Source organism: Oreochromis niloticus, linkage group LG1, assembly GCF_001858045.2.
Source record: "Oreochromis niloticus isolate F11D_XX linkage group LG1, O_niloticus_UMD_NMBU, whole genome shotgun sequence".
In the NCBI taxonomy this organism is placed as follows: Eukaryota; Metazoa; Chordata; class Actinopteri; order Cichliformes; family Cichlidae; genus Oreochromis; species Oreochromis niloticus.
Window position 1 is genome coordinate 7,397,736 of NC_031965.2, and position 17,667 is coordinate 7,415,402.

A 17,667-nucleotide genomic window follows, 5' to 3' on the forward strand; every position below is an offset into this window, starting at 1 on the left:
GTTGACAGAACATTTGGTGCACAAGGCCTCCTTGCTGCTTTTCTGCCTTCTGCAACTGGTTTGCTGCTTTAATGCCTCCTTCCTGTGTGTATTGATTCAAATTATGTGCAAACACAAGAATATGCACGCACCCTGGAAAACATGGGCACGCGGACATACACAGCAGCTCTTCTCCCTGAATTTGACATGTGTTTTTATTAAAGTAAGCAGCTGCTCGATAGTGCTAAGGAGTAATGGGGATTGACTCTGGCATAATTATACAAACCCCTGCATGAATTTGGTCCTAATGGAAGCTGAACACTTAACCCAGACTAAATGCAGAAGGGCAGATCAATGCTGAGGGTTTTTTTTTCTCCTCCACTCGCTTGAACAACTGCCAGCTCGCTCCAAAAGAGGACATTTACATATGCAATACATCTCCTTTAAGATAATCACAGCAAGGCGGAATCCCTGGTGCCTCGGGACCCGTCAGGTGGTGATACCTTACAGGGCTTAGGAAATGAAGATGCATGTCTGAAAAACCTGCTTATGAGAGAAATATACTCAGGCACAAAAACATTCCAACATGTTCATGCATGAATAAACTGACTGCATTCTGGGTAGACTCTATATCAAAGACACTATGGAATCAATTGAAGTCGCATTACGCCAAGAGTGCAGAAACGGTTCTTGTGTTTAAGGTTCAGGGACAACTCACGCCCCTGCTTATATTCCACCAGCAATCAATATCTCTAATCCCTGTCTTGTCCCACATAACCCATATTGTGCCCCCAGTAAAAAAGAAAAAAAAGAAAGAAAAAAAAGAAAAAAATGTTTTTTTCTTTTTCTTTGTTTTTCTTATGCAATATCAGGTTTTATAGGCTGCAGACAAAGACAGTCAAACACTGCCTACAATGTGCTTTATTTTATTGCTTAGCGTGCTTAAATAACATACTGACAGCTGTGTTCAGTATTGAAAAAGTAAATAGAGCTTTATCCAAGTTAGTCAGGTTTCTGCAGAAGTATACAAACCCAATACCGAGAATGTTGGGACGCTGTGTAGAATGTAAATGTAAAAAGAACGCAATGATCTGTAAAACTTGTAAACAGAGGAACATAGAAAATGTTAAACTGAGTAAATGTAACAAATTTCCCACATGTGGGACTAATAAAGGTTATCTTATGTAAATTAAAAAAAAAAAAATTAGCTTATTTTGAATTTGATGACAGCAACAAGTCCAATGTTTACCACTGTGTAGCATTTCCTTGTCTTTTAACAATAGTTTGTGCATGCCTGGGAGACTGAGGAAGACCAGCTGATATAGATGATATTCTAGCTGCTGCACAGTCCTCGGTCTTCTTTGTCATACTTTTAGTTTCATTAAAGAGAGGAGCTACAGCAAGATGGAGGAAAAAGTGATCACTATCACTAACTGATAGTGATCAGAATCTGGCTGACGATCCAAACAGGATTTTCTTTCACAGATTTGACAGTCGCACACCACCCCAGCAACACAAGGAACCTTTTTGGCCCCATTCCTGTTCACCATCTATATGGCAGCTTTCCGGCACAACACTGACAGCTGCTTCCTTCCAAATTTTCTTGATGATACACCAGTTGTCAGCTTAATCAAAGGAGGTGAAGATGTGGAATACAGAGGAGAAAGTAAGGACTTTCCAGATTGGAGTGCAGTCATCTCCATCTTACCATTGCAAAAACCCTCTTGGGTTGCGGACTTCAAGAGGGGTAGGAGAAAGATACAACAAACACCAATAAACCATCTGCGGCACTGAGAAGGAAGTGGTCTTTAACCACTGGTGTTTTGGTCTGCCACTCGATAGTAAGTTGGACTGGAAGAGCCATATGGAGCGAGTGTACAGTAAGGGACAAAGACGAATTTATTTATTTCCTGATGAATATCTGCTAACCCTTTCTGTTTAGGGTCTACCATAATACAGTGGTGGCTAGTGTGCTGCTTTTTTGTTGTGTGCTGTTAGAAGAAGGTGGCAGGAAGTAGAAAAACTTATCAAGAAGGCTCTGTCATCAGGTCTGAACTCCGCAAGTGGCGGAGAGAAAAATCTGAAATCAGTTATGATCAACCCTGCACACTCAGTCCATGCTGTGGAGGTTATCAACAGTACAGCACCTTCAGTCAAAAACTGATTGCATCAAAGTGCAAGTCTGAGCTTCAGGATGTTTAATGTGCACTAATAATAATAATTTGACTTAAACCACGTGTTTGCACATGTTTCTTATTGGCTGTAATTAGGAGTTAATATTGTTTTCCTGTTTTGTTTGCTTTGTCCATTTTAAATGAGCTTTGGCTCAGAGTAGACAGCAATGTTTCTGGATCATGTTCGTGTATGGGTCTTTTGCATGAACGAGCTTTAACTTGCATTTGTGGATGACACAGTGAACTGTGTGACAATTTCTCTTAGTGTTCCTGAGTGCATGCATTTCCATGACAAAATCATGGTTGTTTTTAATGCAATGCCACCTAAGGGTCAGAAGATCATGAGCATCCAGTATTGATTTTCAGTCTCATCCCTCGCATGCAGAGATTTCTCTAGGTTTTCTTTAATCTTTTGATGAAATTATGTACTGTAGGTGACGAATGAGTCTTCACAACTGATGAATATTGAAGAACGGTCTTCTGAAATAGTTCAACAATTTGTAGACACTGTTCTTTTTTATACCCAGTCTTGTTCCTCCAGCTGATTTTTGTCCAAATTTTTTGAGATGTGTTGCTGCAATCAAATTCAAAACGAAACATTATTTTTCATGAAATAGTAAAATACATTCTAGTGTGAATAAAATGTGGCTTTATGAAATTTGCAAGTCATTTCCAGATCAACATTTTCACAACTGGTTTTGGAACTTGTGACTTGTTCACTTTGTGCACAACCTGATGCAACACTGCAGATTACATGTTAGTTAGAAGTATTAAAAGCGTATGTGCAATTTTAATAGAGGTTTCTATCAACAGAGTTGGTTGTCATTTTTTGTTTTTTAATTCTACATGGCTTCCTAATTTTTCTTGTCCACTTGAACTAACCAATGGCATCTGGCAAGCTCTGGTTGCATGCAGGTAATCGTGTGGAGAGCAATAGAAATAAGGGATTTTCTGAAATTCACTGGATAAACATCTTTTGTGACGGCCATGCTTATGATTTTTTTTATTATTATTTATACACATTCGCAAACATTAACTGGTGGCTTGTGGACATAAATGGCCTGGACATCTTCTGGCAACTCGGGGGGGGGGATTGGAAGACTCACTGATCGGTTCACAGATTGAAGATCAACTGTCTGATCTGAATGTATCCAGGATTTTGCCTCACAGATCAGAAGGGGTTGTGGCACATTTTGTAAAGCCACAAGAAAATGCTGATGATACTTTATCCTTGGCAAAGGGTTTCTTTATATATTAATAATCCATTTTACATATCCAGAGGGGCCCAGCACACAAAGCCTCTTCGTCACCACAAATTCAGTGTTACAGCCACTGTCTTCAGGACACGGGAGCGGGCACACTCTGCCTCCTTTTTTTTGTCTGGCCCATTGACATGTAAATGTCCTCCTGCTATAAGGCATCAGCAGAGAGCAGTGGGAGAAAAAAACCCCACTGAATTGAAATGTCAATAGTAATTTTTGGCATGCGAGGGACATCTGAGAGTCAGGGGCTGCCTCCCAGGAGAAATGTAAAAAAGGACGAGAGTGAGGGACGTACTGAGAATGTAGAGGGAGGATGGTGTGTGTGTGTGTGTGTACCGGAGAGAGTGAGAGATGGAGAATTGGAGAGGGATGGAAGATGTAATAGAGGGGGCAGATAAAGTGGAAGTCGAGGTGATGGAGGAGAGGAAGAAGGGGGAGTAATAGCAGTCAGAAGGTGAGCTGTCAGAGGAAAAGCAGAGTGGGAACAGCCGGGGGGGTATGGGTGAGTGGGTGAGGCAGCCGAGCACTGGTCCTCCTTTGGGAATCTCTCCCCATCCTCCTCCTCCTCCACTGATGGACAGCCTGAAATACCGCAGGAGCCACCTCCCGTAATGACTTGATGAATGAGCTTCGCCAACCAAACCCCGCACCCCCATCCCAATAACACCTTCGCACCTCCTCTCTACGTTCGCATGCCCTCTCTCTCTCTTTCTCTGTCTCCCATTATAATATCACACCAGGATGCAGCAGTGTCTGCATTTACTCTAAAACATATTTACATACAGCCCTCAGTATGAAGTGCTGCACCTGTAATTCTGTCCCCCGGTTTAATTCAGTGCTATCTAAGTGATACCATGAGTAAACTAGTGGAGTGAGATTTTATTATTTTCATATGCATATTAGATCGTATTGATACTGAAAGTAATTCAAAGCAAACAGTGTTTACTTTGGTCTGATTTGATTCCTCGGGTGATTCTGCTGCAATAACACTGTGTACTGTGCTGAGCAAAGTCATTAATACTGGATTTTCTAATCAATTGCTCTGGCTCTGTCTTGTTTGTCAAATCAATGTTGTATGTACTTTGATGCTGCTTTTATTTTATCTGGTGTCCCTGTGTGTCCCCTTCTGTTCATTTCTCCTCAGACAAAGCAAAGAGAAAATGTTTCTGAACACCTCTGTTCATCTACTAGTATCATACTATAATGATGTATGTGTTTATGTATGTTCCCTATCTCCTTGTAAACCCTATAGGAAACTGTGAGAGCCAATATGTATCATGTATCAGGCATCGTGTATTTCAAACATTTATGTATTTATTTATACACATGTATGCAATGCCTATTACATAAATATATGTGCAATTTTTGACAGGATTAGGTGATGACAGCTGATGTTAAGATTTTTAAACTAAAAATTATGTCACATTTTTAATGATCCACTGCAAGCCTGGCCAAACCTGCCTGTATGAAACATAATTCAATTCAATTTTGTTTATACACCATGAAATCACAACAGCAGTCACCTGAAGGTGCTTTAGATTATAAGGTAAAGACCCTACAATAAGACAGAGAAATACCCAACAATCAGACAATCCCCTATAAGCAAGCACTGGGCGACAGTGGGAAGGAAAAACTCCCTTTTAAGAGGAAGGAACTGCCAGCCTCCAGCAGAACCAGGCTTGGGAAGATAGACTAAATATATATAAATACACTGACATAAAATGAAAATCTGTGAAATCTTTTATGTAATGACAATATTAAAAAATTAATCATGATTTTCTTGATAGTTATTATTGGCCGAGCTAGCACCAAAGCAAAAATTACATTAGTTGAAGAATATTATTCCAGTACATAAATATGGAAGCGTGAAACGTTGAAAATGGACATCACATCACAAGCAGAAAAGGCCAACCTAAAGTCTAAATGGTTATGAAATGAATATAAAAAATATTGTCCGTAGCATCTGTCCAATCCATATGTCCATCACAGCATACATTTTATAGCTTCTTGCTCAGTGTCAGAATTGTCCAAAAATCCTCGCGGTATCAATACAAAAATGTTTGCAACTGGAAAAACACTGAGTTCAAAAGTCAAACATTTACCATTGTCTCTGTCCTTCTCCACAACAAAGGTTACATTTCCAAAGGCCAAAAAACTTAAAAGGTAATTGAAATGAAATGAAATGCTGAGAATCAACCCCAAAACAGTGCAGCATGAGACGAATCCAGGAAACAGCTTATTGATTTCTCCTCTTTAATCTATATTGAAACCAAAGAAGGAGGCAGAGGAGGAGGAGCGGGGAGAGAGTTGTAGTTTTGAGAAAACAGATAGATGCCGTAAGAAGTTCCTGACAGTAAATGCTCTTTAGTAAATATCCTGCAGTGTTGCTCAGGTGCTTGGCTATGTTCAGTTATGTTTGTGTATGCTACGTTTAAATAACCTTCTACACTGACGGGCCACTTTATTAGGTACGCCATCAGTCTGTTCTTCCACTCATTGATGCAAATATCTAATCAGCCAATCACATGAAGGCAAATGAATCCATTTAGGCATGCAGACATGGTCAAGATGTTTAAACCGAGCTCCAGAATGGCAAAGGTAGAAAGGTGATTTAATGGACTTTAAGCATGGCATAGTTGTAGTTGTGTAGTTTTCAGCAGCACTTGTGTGATGCTATCATGTACCAGACAAAGACCAAAATCTCCAAAGAATGTTTCTAGTTTCTTGTTAAATCTATGCCACAAAGGATTATGACAGTTCTGAAGGCAAAAGGGTCCAACTCAATTAGCTAGCACAGTACACTTTATTAGCTACACCTTGCTAACTAATAAAGGCTGATGTAACAGAGCAGAAGTTGCATCAGCCTCTTTCACGTCCGTCATTTCACACGAGGATTCCGTCTAGGAGAGAACACAGGATGACCACTCACTCACAGAGAATTCAAATCTGCACAAATCTGTGCACTCTGGCAGAGGCTTCATAATATGGAGCTGGCAGGTAAAGACTGGCTAACAATTGCTTACTCACATCTAACTCTGGTAAATGACTACAAAAGTTCAGGGCTGCAGTCTAATGCGTGATTAATGCATGAATTATACTTAGCAGGAAATCAATGTAGTTACTTACAATGTTACCGGAAACCCCTCTTAACCCTATGCCGTAATCTTCCACATAATCAGACTTGTTGTGGGCTACATCAACCTGACATGTAGCTACATTTCTCAGGAGGTGCATGTCAGGTTACATGGAAGGTGATGACAAAGGGTTAATACTAGAGGGGTAAGTCTTGCTTTTCTCTTTTGCTACTGCGTTAGAGTTACAGCAGCTTCTTGGCCAAAGTAATCCAGCTTCTGCCTACAAGAGTTACACAGTAATGGTGGAACTGGAGTGTATGGATAACCCTGCATTACATCAGCTGGTGTGGGTTCGTGTGAAGAGAACTGGTGCTGGTATGTGTTTTCATACCACTGTTTTCTTTAGCCTGCTATTAATATGCCAGTTTTATCCATTATCATGCAAGCACAAGGAAGATTGGAAATGTTCCTTGGGATAAAAGGATCGCGGGGCGATCGTGGCTCAAGAGTTGGGAGTTCGCCTTGTAATTGGAAGGTTGCCGGTTCGAGCCCCAGCTTGGACAGTCTCGGTCGTTGTGTCCTTGGGCAAGACACTTCACCCGTTGCCTACTGGTGGTGGTCAGAGGGCCCGGTGGCGTCAGTGTCCGGCTGCCTCGCCTCTGTCAGTGCGCCCCAGGGTGGCTGTGGCTACAATGTAGCTTGCCATCACCAATGGGTGGATGACCGGTTGTGTAAAGCGCTTTGGGGTCCTTAGGGACTAGTAAAGCGCTATACAAATACAGGCCATTTACCATAAAATAAGAAACAGATGATTAAATGTGAAAAAAATAATAATTGGAAATAATTTTTTTCTTAGTTGTTGATGGTATAAAAAAAGACACATAGTGAGCCACAGATTCATTATTAGCTGCCTAGAAATAATTATCTTTCATTCCACAAGCTGAACAGCAGCAGGTTGCTCCCTTTGAGGCATTTGTCCTATTCCCTTCGAGCAAAAAGAAAACACACACACGCGCACACACACGACCCATGGGGTTAGCAATCTAATCCTAGAGGCTGCAACCTGACAGAGGGCAAGGTAATCTCCAGGACAGGCCACTTCAGGGCATTATAACAGAGTTGACTGTGTCTGTATGGAGCAGCTGGTGCTTGGGCAGATTGGGAAAAGACTGAAGATGAGCCTGGAGAAGAGATGAGGGGGAGAAGAAAAAAAAGAGAAGAAAATGAGAGCGAGCAAAAAAAATATGCAGTTGAGGGAGGGAATTACAAAAATAGATATGAATGAAGAGGAGAGGAGTGGAGGGAAAGTGGAAGAAAAGGTGAACGTGAGAGTGAGCAGGGCTGTGTGAGCGTATGCATGGTGTTATCTCCTGCAGAAGCAGATGTGCTTTATCTGCCAGGAAACAGGAGGCAGCTTCTACAAAAGCCTCTTTTTCACAGGTGAAACCCCCGTCTTTACTTACAAGACTCTTGTTGCCAGTTTGGCCTTTTTGAGATTGAACCTGAAACAGAGATTTTGCACACATACATACACACACGTGCACGCATACACATCAGCTATAAGGGATGCCAGTGAAAGGGAGACTCGTTCACCTGACAGACGTTGTGTCCACTCTGGTTATTTTTGCACACCATCCCTGCAGGCAGACGCTGGCAGCAGCTGAAAGTGGAGATGCATTTTCTGTGATACACGGCTGGAAATTTGTCATTTTAAAGTGTGGGTCAAACGGCCTCTCAAGCTATTGATTGGGTTGTCCTCCTCTATTACCCCTGTGTTATGTATTGCACCCTTTGTCAGAGCCGCGACAGCCACAAACACATTAAAGTCGAGCAGCTTCGATCCGCCATAAAGTGCCACAGCATACCAGCCGGTGAGCAGCGCTCAGTGGAGATGAGCTACCAATCAAGGACATGGTTGTAATGTTCTCTGCTCTTTTCTGCTTTCTCGAGTTACGATCCCAAGTCACAGAGGCTTGGCCAGAGAGAGAATCTACTGCTCCCCTGGCTCCACATGGCATCATGGCATCAAGGTCACTCACTGCTCAAGAAAAACCGCCTGCACATGTGAAAGACAACCTGTAATAGGTGCTGTGTAGAGCATCCAAATACTGGGCAGGAAAGTACCCCAACCCTTTAGTCAGAGGGCAAAAGGTTATATGTGATTATGGAAGCAGGTACAGAGCTTATGGTTTCTGGATTTTTCCATTTTTTCCAAACGTTCCTTTAGGAAAAGAAGCAATAAAACACCAAAAACACCTCACTACACATAAAACTGTATTATTGGAAAATTGTGGATAAAGTATCAAAAGTAAAAATAATTATTCTGCAGAAAAATGTTCCCCATCAATATTATATGGATTAACATTATTGATATTATGACCTCATTTTAAATACTTTATATTCTGTTTAATGTCAGCATCATTTTCGATAAATCATATGTTTGCAGTGGCTGTCCTGTGAGGACGCAGACCTACATCTCAACTTTTAAAAAGTATGTTAAAATATTAATAACAAAATAATCAACTGACTTAAAAGGTTTGACCAGTCTGTGACATGGTTAGTTGTCAATATCCTTTGGGGGATTAAAAATGTGAATGAAAAAAAATTAAATGTGGACTGTTGGCAAAGCAGCTGGTTAAACATATTACATTCCAACATTCTCATAGATGCTAATCTGAAAATTGTCAACTTCGTGGTCTGTTTTATAAGAATAGACATAGAACTGCTGCCCCCTCTAAATCATGGTCCGAGCTGTCCTTGGTAATGTACTAGAGAAGTCATTAACAACTTTTTGTGTACGTGTGTGGCTAAGACGGTTAGCAAGAGGAACCTCCTCTTTTACGATGACAAATCGGTAAGGGTTGTTTAACTTGTAACTGCTGATATCAGAGCAGTGAAAGCTGAGCCAGCAACGACTTGCTTCGCACACTGATGTGATCAGTTTACCATCAAAGACCAGAGGTTTATCCATAATCTACCAGAAAAAGCTTCCAGTGTCGTAGCTTGCTCAGTTCCAGTCATTGTTAGTTTCTGTCTCTGTATTATAAAAACCCTGTTAAACAGAGATAGCTGTAGCTTCCTATGAGTATGAAACAAGCACATTTTTCAATGGCTGACTATGGCCAAAGACGATTCTTTGATCCCCATGATAGAACAGGGAAAACTCGACTTAGGAGTGGTCAAAACATTTATAATTCTTTATTCAATCATCTTCCGGAAGAGAGAGCCCTTGAAACGCTTATTCTAGAAATCAAAAAGAAATCAAACATTTTCAATCCTAACATCTTCCCTTCCTTGCACAGCTCTACACTAACTTCCTCTTTTTCAGTCTGGCTGAGCACTTAGTTTGTGAGTCAAAACTGGCCTTGCTTTACAAGCCTTCATTATTAAAGTACATAAAACAATATAATCAGAAAATAAGCACTAAGAATATATATTTATTTCGTAACACTGGATACACACATTAATTGTCATTAATATGCCACACTGTCCGAGATGCTTGTCCTGACCATGTTCCATAGACTGAAAAAAAACAAAAACTGTGCCATCAATTTGTCTATAGACTAGCGTTTTGGTTTTTTGCAATGCCTTTGTCACCATCTTGGTGACCATCTTGGGATGAGAGGGTGGAATCCTAAGCTATCCAGTTAAACTAAGTAACTAGGTCATCAAGGTGCTTTCATATACTGTGTCGCTGTATCACATAAAGACAGATGCCTACAATTCTTAAGTAAAACAGAAAATACTGCGTACAAAACCTACACAATTAACTGCTCAGTTTATTATTTGTCAGGAAATTTCAGTAAAAATGCTCCAGAAGGCAACAGCTAACATGGTAGACAGGGCCAATTCGGTGGTGTGAAATAGGTAAGGTGTGCCTAACAGAATGCTAGCAGCTATAGCCACCCACCTGTCACTTAAAACAGACAATCAAAAATATGGATGTTTATGCATAACTTTAAGTTGTAACACACTTTAAACAGCTGAATTATAAACCAAAAACAATCATCCACACATATTGAATAAATAAAATAAGAATGAAAAAGGAAAAGTTAGCTTCAGAATACCAGACAGTCTGCACTGGCTTCAATTCTAACTCCCAGAGGTTGCTTCTTAATTTAAAAAAGTTATTTTTTTAAATGGACAATTAAATGGACATTTACGTTGTTCTAAAATGTTACCACAAATTTGCATTTAAAGCCTTTGTGTGATCTGGTTAGTTTGCAACTATAAACTTACAGCGTCTGGTGACACCACACGTCATGGGTACAGGTTGTTTCCAACCCTCTGCAGCACGAAACAGCAGAAAATTCACAGCTTAAAACTTAATTAAATGTAAGAAACATGTGATTTTTACAACTTTAAGTAATCTATGGATCTTCCAGATCTTCCACTCTAGCTAATGTAAAAGCACAATGCCATTAGAGTAACCTTCTCATTAATGAGTTTTTAAAAAACACTTGAGAAACACTCTGAGAATTATTTTCATTGGTAGATGGCTTTCCTCTGGGATTTGAGATAGAACTGTTTGTTTACAGCCCCATATGATGAAATTAATCTATTTAGAATTATTTTAAACATGTTTCTCATGTCACAAAAAACAGGAGAATGATGGAGGGTCTTATAGTCACATGTCAGGGTGAAATGAAAAACCCAATTCCCCTCAATTGAATAAGCACAGGGATGCCATAAAGACAGAAGACAATTCAAATGAACTTGTATGCTGTGAAATTACCTGTGTTGATGAGAGAGATGTAAATAATTTACAGAATGGCAATGGTTTGCTGCTTTTGTAGCTGAGAGCAGATGGGCACGGCAGCAGAGTTCACATGAGCAGATTAAGCACAACTTGAACACTGTCCAGTGAAGACTGTTGCCAACCCTTCACTCAGATCCCTTAGCTCAAAATTCCTTTATCTCACACAAGGCGTTTAAAACCCTTGAGCTAAGCTCACCTCATTTGTCAGCTCGCTGCGCTGCAGCAAATTTACATATCCACCAAAATGTGTTTTTATTAAAGCAGATGAGCCAGCAATGTGACAACAATCCCATGTGGTGAAGTGGTTTTAATAAAGGTTACCTGTGAAGTTCATCTCTGACTGCTTCATGTGCTAATGGGAATCATTACTATGCTGAGAGAGTTCATGTCCTCTGGGCTTAATATGAGCTGTTTATCAACACGTACATGTAACAATTGTCAGATTTTTTAAAAGGGTGAAATTTACTTTAAAATTCTGTCTGGCACTGTCAGTTTGTTGTCTGGTAGATCATTTGGGAGCTGTTTCGCTTACACTGGTACCTTCATTTCCAAGAATGTCCTTTAATAATTATTTAAATTGACTGGAGCTGATTGGATTCATTAGGTGATTCTGGACATCTAATTAGGGTGCCTCCTGGTGAGGTTTTTCCAGGCAAGCCCAGCTGAAAGAAGACCTAGGGCAGACAGATTTGCTGAAAAGATGATTTAAATTATCTGGGTTGGAATGGGAAAATGTTGCTGGGGAAAAGGACATCTAGGATATCCTTCTTATCCTATTGCGATCACCACCCAAATACAATGCTCAAAAAATGAAAGGAACACTTTGAAAACACATCAAATCTCAATGGGAAAAAATCATGCTGGATGTCTATACTGATATGGGCTGGGTAATGTGTTAGAAATAAAAGGATACTACGTCATTCAGTGGAAATGAAAATTATCAACTTACAGAGGGCTGAGTTTAAAGACACCCTAAATATCAAAGTGGAACAATGATGTGGCAGGCTACTCCATTTTGCCATAATTTCATTGCAGCAACTCAGCAGTTTGTATGGCCCTCATGTGCTGACAATGTCAGCAACAGATTGTGTCCTGGGGGGGGGGGGGGGGGTCTCCTCCCAGATCTATTCCAGGGTTCCAGAGGTGTTCTAAATTTAAAGGGCCAGTCAGTAGTATCAATTTCCTTATTCTCCAGGAGCTGCCTGCATACTCTCACCACATGACACCAGGCATTGTTGTGCACCAGGAGAAAGTCAAGATCCACTGCACCAGTGGGCTCTGACAATGTGTCCAAGGATTTCATCCCAATACCTAACGGGATATGAAAGGTGCTTCTCCAGACCCTTTCACGTCTGTATCGCATGCTCAGGGTGAACCTACTCTCATCTCTAAAAAAAAAAGGGTGCCATGGGTGATCCTGCTAGTTCTCTTATCCTATGGCAAATGCCATTCGGGCTCCACGGTGGCAGGCAGTGAACACAGGTCCCAGAAGGGGCCTCAGGCCATCCTCATGAAGTCTGTTTCTGATTGTTTGGTCAGAGACATTCACAGCAGTGGTGTGCTGGAGGTCATTTTGTAAGGCTCTAGCGGTGCTCATCCTGTTCCTCCTTGCACAAAGAATCAGATACCCTCCTGCTGAAGGATTAAAGAGTAACTGCCTATCTCCTGGAGTCTCCTCCATGTTCTTCAGACTGTGCTGGGAGACACAGCAAACCTTATGGAAATGACACATATTAATGTGCCATCCTGGAGGAGTTGGACTGCCTAATTTTTTGGGCACTGCAAATGTGAAAAAGAATTGAAAACTCTTCTTTTCTTGTAGTGTTTATATAAGAGTAGAAAGCCTGGAGTGATGAGCAGAATTGCATTTTGGACAGAATGTTTTTTCAACCTAAGGGATCAATGATTCTGAACACTGGGCTACGCTTTCACTCCAGCCTCATCCCTGCCTGACCCCACTGTCGTGTCAAAGAGCATCCCAGTCTGCGAATGTCCTGTTCAGCCAGCGCAGGGCTTGTTACATAAATCATGACCAGAGACGACACGGCAGTCCGAACTCTGCTGAATCAGCAGCCACTTCTACTTCTGCTGCTGCTCCAAATGAACCAGGGCCCACAGCGTCTGCTGAAGACAGCCGGCATGAGCTGCCCCCCACCCCCACCCCTGAGAAGAGCACTTGATCACCAAAGTAACCTTTTGCATGAGTGCACTCAATCTGCCACTCACCAGAGAGCCACCGCAGATTTGGGGCAGACAGCAGGGACTAGGTGGGATTATCGCCCCCGCTGCCCTTTGTTGTTTGGATGACCCCCTCTACCCAGTTCACCCTCCCCTCCTCAGAAATCCCCCCCCCTTTCCTGCTTTCTGGCAAGCAGAAAGCAGGAAAAAAAACCTCCTCTTAGTAGCCCTCTTTCTGTGCAACACGCAAACACGCTCTCAGACAAATGAAACCAAACACAAACACCCACTGTGGATGTACAAGCTACTTTGGGAGTTTTCTCTTTTTAATGAAGGACATAATGGGGTGAGTCCAGGGTAAAAACCATCATTGCTCATCGATTCCCTTTATTTTATCAAAACTGGGTGAGATGTCGATAAAGAGACGGACGGGTTTTCAACAGAAGGAAAAGATAGTGAGTCTGCATGTCTAGCTAAAACTTAATAGAAACCTTATAGTTGTTGTTGCAAAGCAGATTTTTTAGCAGGCAGATTGGCCTGTTGTAGTCAGAATATTAAAGACATTGAAATCATTGCAGACCCTTCATTTTCAGGCACTGGACTTTTTGAGCGAGTCGATTACTCGAATCTACAAACATCGTTGTCAAGATTCACAGCCAAATCTGTTTAATGTTACTTTCACCATTGTGGCAGAAATAACAGGTGCACAATCAAATTAGCTGTTTGCTGGCAGGAGGCCAACCTGCCTGCCAGAATATCCTGGAAATCTGAGCTGTTTGAGCTAATCTCTGTTTCCAGAGACGAATGTGTACGGCAACATCATTAGTGGAGCGAAAAGTAAAGAACTTCAAGACGGATTCGCAAATTTTCTTATGTCTTCTCACAGATGGCGTGGCGATCGCCGCATAGCTTTCAGAATGCAAACATTTGGAAAGAAGTGAAAATACAACTAATGAACGAGACAAACAAGCTCAGGTCTGTTTAGCAGCTGCTCTTGGGCTTCAGTCGCGTCACGTGATCTTCGTCGGCAGATGGAGTCTAACGTGAACAAGACGCCCTTCAGATGCTCGCAAAAAATTCTCTACAATTCATGACAACTGAGCAAATATTAATATCCTCGTAAAGAGCAATATGGGTGAAAGTTCTACAAAGCCCTGCTTTGTATGACTTTTAAGGTCAAGCTAAGCCAGAGTTCAGTCTAAAGAATACAGGTACATGCACCTGTGAATTTTCCAAACTCTCCTCACATCTGTGTTCCTGCCTTGCTTAAACCAATCAGATTTTTCCACAATCTCTTAATCTGAGAAAGGCATTTGACTGTTTTTTAAAATTGTCTACCTCATATACCCCGAAGAGTCCATTGATCTCATCCATACCAGACCGGCCACCTCACTCCTGTGGGCCATCTCGTCCCCTCCAGTGATGTGACCGATCACTGTAGTGTCATCTGCGAACTTCAGTATGAAGTTGTCTTTGTTGGAGGCGACACAGTCGTGTAAATGTTTTATTTGTCCTTCTGTACAAGCCCATATTTACGGTGCACAATGTGTTTCATTTTACCTTTTATTTGCATTTCATAGGTTTTAGTGGGTCCCCTTGGTTGTGTTTTGGTGAGGCAACGCTAAAGATCAAGAACCCATTAAACAAGATCACAGCATGTACTTTTATTTGTCGTTGCATATGAACCTCTGCGTATTTGCTAGCATTTGTATTATTTAACTGCAGCTTTTTCTTGAACGTTGCTCCCTGATTTATTCTGTTCTATTATGTAATGTTGCTCGCTGATTCTGTACCCAAACTCTGAGGGCAAAAACAAATGGCAAAACAAAGCTCACGCCGGCCCCGACTGAATCTCGGCTGGCAGCCTCAGTGTCTTTCATTCACTGTCATTCTTAAGTGTCTTTGTATTTTAGCTTCATTTATGGGCTCCAGCCTTGTAAATGCCCCACTCCACGCAGACACAACTGCGCGTCGTCAAACTGATTTACATCTGCGTGTCTATAACAGTCTTTTAAAACAGAATCATTTTAAACATTACCTCCCCTTCCCACTCTCTCCTGCTTGTTATCAGTATTAACATGCAGCATGCTAAAAAAAGAAAAAGAAAAAAAAGGTCACACAGGGTTTTAGTTAAAGACCTTTGTTCTTTTGGTCAGCAGTGTATGAGGCCGACCTTTGACCCCTAACGCCTTTGGACCTCGAGTTCAAATGCAGACCGTAACCCTGCCATTGAACTCCCAAATAGGGGAATGGCAGTGAGGAGGAGGAGGAGCAGCATGACAGGAACATCCTACAATATCTACTGCTTCTGGGGCTTTTTTCCCCCCTCGTGTTTTTTGGACTCGGAGAGTCAGACTCAGTCAGATTATCTGGATATAATGCTCTTGATTTTTTTTTTCTCTTTTTTTGTTTAATTAAGAGGTGCGAGTATTTGACAGGATAGCCGGGAATAAAGTGGAGTTGCTTTGTTGCAGAGAAGAAGACTTCTCCAGCACAGTCAGTATTCTTTTTAGTGTCTGACATTTAAATGAAAATCCCCTGCTTTTAATGGCTGCAAACCATTTTTCAGACTATTCTGTTCAATTTATTTCAGGTGTCTCTTGTAAAACAGGTCACTTGTTATATTTATCTATGAATTTCTTCAGTCTACTGATCCCTACATTTCCCAGAATCCCCTGAGAAGGACTGGGTATTGGCTACTCTCATCAGAGGCAATGAAAATACACATTCATAAACACTTACACAGCGAGGTACTTTTATTCTTATGTTTTTTGTTCTTTCCCGCAAACCAAATTCATAATAGACAGCACAGTCATGATGCAACTTCCTGTCTGACCTTGGTCATTAAGCATTTGCTACAGTCTTCGTGAAAAGGTTTCCTGGCATTTATTGTATGTATTCTTAGACAAATAATCATCTAATATAGCCTTTATAAATTATTAAATTTAAATTATAAAGCATGCTAACCACACCTCTGACGAAGGTTGTATCCCATGGCTATGATTACATGCTTACAACCATACTTACAAATGTCATTTGGCTTTTAAATGGAGTCTTCTTATGTAGAGGAAAACAAAGAAGTTCCAGCTTTACTTTTTCCCTGTCTTTTGTCATTTTTATTTTTAAATTTTTTTAATCATGTTACTCCCTCTAAAAGTTGCTGTCTGAAATTAGCAATCACCCAGTGTTATCTGTGCCACTGTAATGATGTTACTAGATCAAGGACGAGACAGTAAGAGTTTGGCCTAGTTTCAGAACCCGACAAGCCTACATCTTATTATGGGAATTATCTGAGTCAGCAACACGGGCATCAGAAAAAAAATCATTGACAGGAACAAGAAGAAGTCTTCTTTAACCTAAATTCAACCGACAAAATAATTAAACCTCAAGTGCCACCCTCTTGTAACCTTATTGACAGAGCCCAATGCACTCTTTTTCAGTTTTGTGAAACAGCATTAAAAAGCAGGACAGTTGGTAGGGCTGGGAAACTGCAAAAAAGATGCAAAAATCAAACTTTGTTTCAATTTAGTTTTAGCGTTACAGTGCATTTTTTGTCTCTTTTCTGGGGCAAAGAACAGCCTCACTCTGAACTGTATGCAACAGAAACATCTTTTACGTATTAGTGAATGTGTTTTGGCAAAATGTGCAAGGCTTATCAGTAGCAACCAACACAGTTAACCATTTTGGATTAATCACTCACAAAAGATTCTGTTTTTATTTAAATATGCACAGTAAATTTTGCATCATCCGTTTCTTCCCAGCTCATCGTAATGCAGTGGATGTGTTGTGTGGCTCACGCCCTACCTATTTTCAAGTTCATTGATGATCTTCTAAATTAATATTTTTCATACCGACCTATATCTGTTATATAGTAATCGTAGCAATTGCATTACTTCTTTGTTTTTCCCAGGGTTGAGGAGACGCCAGTACTGATGGTGCGTGCTGTAGCGAGCTAGACTCGAGTAGCGATCCCCCATCAAAAGTAATAAATCAGTATATATTAGCTGTTGGTCCTCGTTCAGACTAAAATAAAAAACATCCTCTTGCTTAAAGGAATCCTGTCTTCTAGACTCCTCGTTATTGCTGAATTAGTTTGAATTCAGCTTACTAATTGCATAACCAAGCTTATTTAACACTGCGAGTCTGTCAGGGCAGTTTGGGCCAACGTTGACATTTGAAATCAATTAGTTGATACACGGTGGCATTACACAGTATTAGATGTTGCTCAAAGTGATGCAGAA